This window comes from Protopterus annectens, chromosome 1.part1 (genome assembly GCF_019279795.1).
Source record: "Protopterus annectens isolate FY-2018-M chromosome 1.part1, PAN1.0, whole genome shotgun sequence".
NCBI classification, from domain to species: Eukaryota; Metazoa; Chordata; order Ceratodontiformes; family Protopteridae; genus Protopterus; species Protopterus annectens.
The window spans coordinates 1,884,469,176-1,884,471,675 of record NC_056726.1 but is presented as its reverse complement, the minus strand read 5'-3'; positions in this window follow the sequence as shown (position 1 = coordinate 1,884,471,675).

Below are 2,500 nucleotides of genomic sequence, written 5' to 3'. Positions count from 1 at the left end.
CATGTTTCTACTGTAGTGAATACTTTTGGGTGAGAGAGGTTAGTTCTGGGGTAGAAGGAGCTGAGCAAATGAGTGTTGAATCATCTGCATATTGAATGCAGGTTGCTTGAGGGATTGTAGTTTGAAGATCATTAATGAAGATGGAAAAAAGAAGTGGGCCGAGGATAGAGCCTTGAGGAACCCCAATGGAAACAGGCAGTAGAGATGAGATGTGATTGTCCCAGAGAACAGCTTGTTTTCTGTCAGTGAGGTAAGATTTAAACCATTTAATAGCTGGGGGATCAAATGAGATGGATTCGAGAGTATTAAGTAATAAGGGGTGGTTTACCATATCGAATGCTTTGGAGAGGTCAATGAAGAGGGCAAGAGAGTAGGTTGTTGTTACGGTTCTGGTTTATAGTCTCTACAAAGGAAAGTAGGGCAGTGGTAGTACTGTGATGTGGTCTAAAGCCATGTTGGCAGTTAGCTATTATGTTATGTTTTGAGAGATATTGTACGAGTTGAAGGTGGATACATTTTTCCATAATTTTGGACAGCGGTGAGAGGAGGCGATGGGCCTATAGTTGGAGTAGTCGGTTGAGTTTCCACCTTTGTGAAGAGGGATTATATGAGATACCTTCCATACTTGGGGATGATTCCTTCACTAATTGTCCTATTTATAAGAATAGATATGGGATATGCAACAACCTTAGCAGCCTTTTGAAGAAAAAGGGAAGGGAGTTTATCAGCAGAGGGGGTACAAGGTTTTAGCTTAAGAAGTAGTCTGAGAATATGTGATGTGGGGATAGGCTGTAGGGAAAAGTTAAAAGAGGAGTTGGTTGGTTTACTCAGAGGACAGAAGTTGTTAGCATTAAGTTGTTTAGCTAGTGCTTGGATAGTTTCAGTGAAGAATGAGTTAAGAGCATCTGCAGTCTGCTGTGGGGTATCAGGGTCTGCATTTAGTGGGGAAGGTGTTTTGGAAGTTCCTGGTGAGAGGAGTTTATTGATTGAGGACCAGAAAAGTTTAGAATTGTTAAGATGGGTTTGTTGAAGGTCAATGTAGAATTTCTTTTTATCAGCTATGACTGCTTTTTTAGTTAGATTTCTATGCTGTCTAAAGAGTTGGAGATCTGTTTTATTTCTGTGGGATCTCCAGATGGCCCAGACTTTATTCCTAGCGAGAATAAGATTTTTAGTTTCATGGGAGAGCCAAGGGGCTGTATTGGATTTTATTCTAATAGCACGTTCTGGTGCATGTGTGTCAAGAATGGATAGAAATATTTTGTTAAAATGTAGTACTGCATCTTCAAGAGGAAGTGTTTTAGTGGGTTCCAGTTACACGCGCTGAGTTCGGCTTGAAATAGGTCAGGATTAAAATGTTTGATGGTGCGTATTTTTCTAGTAGTGTGGGGATTTGGACAGTCAGTTTTTTCTCTTGTTATAAAAGTTAAGGAGTGGTCACTAACATCGTCTGGCAAGGTTCCTACTTTGTAATTAGTTTTTGGTCTGTTTATGAGTATCCAGTCTAAAATGCTTTCTCGATTAGTGTGTTTATTGAGCCTGGTAGTTAGGGTAATGGTTTGGGTGAAGCCGTGAAGGTTAATATGGGATGAAGGATTGTCTGCATTAATGCTATTCCAGTCTATGTTCAGGTCACCTAGAATGATGGTTTCCTGTGGATAAGTAGTTGATAAGCAACTAAGATAATCTTCGAGTATTGGAATATTGTTACCAGGAGGCAGGTACAGACAGATGATATATATGGATTTTTTGGAATTTAATTGGAGTTTGGCTATGATGGATTCTATCTTGCTATCTTGAGATGATAGGGGAGGAAGGTGAGTGATATTTAGGTGGTTTTTAAAAAGAATAGCAACACCACCACCTTTTCGTTTGGGACGATCGAGTCTTACTATGTTATAGCCTTGGGGAATTATTTCAGTGTCTTTAGTGGTAGGTTTTAGCCAGGTTTCAGAGAGGCATAGAATATCAAATGAATGTATGTGAAGGAGGGTATGTAGGTATGGTACTTTGTTGTTTAAGCTTTGGGTATTAAGATGTCCGATTAAGAAGCTGTTGTTGATTATGGGTGTATATACTGTGGGGGTAGAGAGAGATGGACCAGGGTTAGGGTGGATATCACCATCTTGAAGGGTAGGATTACTACATTTGATATCCAGGTAGAGTTTATGTAAGGTTAGAGTTTTATTTTTGTTATAGGTAGTCAAGACATAGTTGAGATGTCTAAGTCTGTGGAATTTAGGTAGTTGAAAATTGGGGGTTGATGAAGTAAAAGGATAAGAGATAAGTGGAGTGGTGACTGTAGATGTGTGTTTATGTGGAAGGAGGGATAGAGTATCAAGAGATACCTTGTAAGAGGATAGGAGATAGATTGAGCATAGGGTGGAGAGTAGTAGGAATGATAGTGAATGCTGGCTATGCAGATAGGTAGCCATGGTAAGATGTGTTAGAGAAAGTAGAGAAGGCAATAGAGTGTATGGGGAGCAGGTTGTAAATGGGA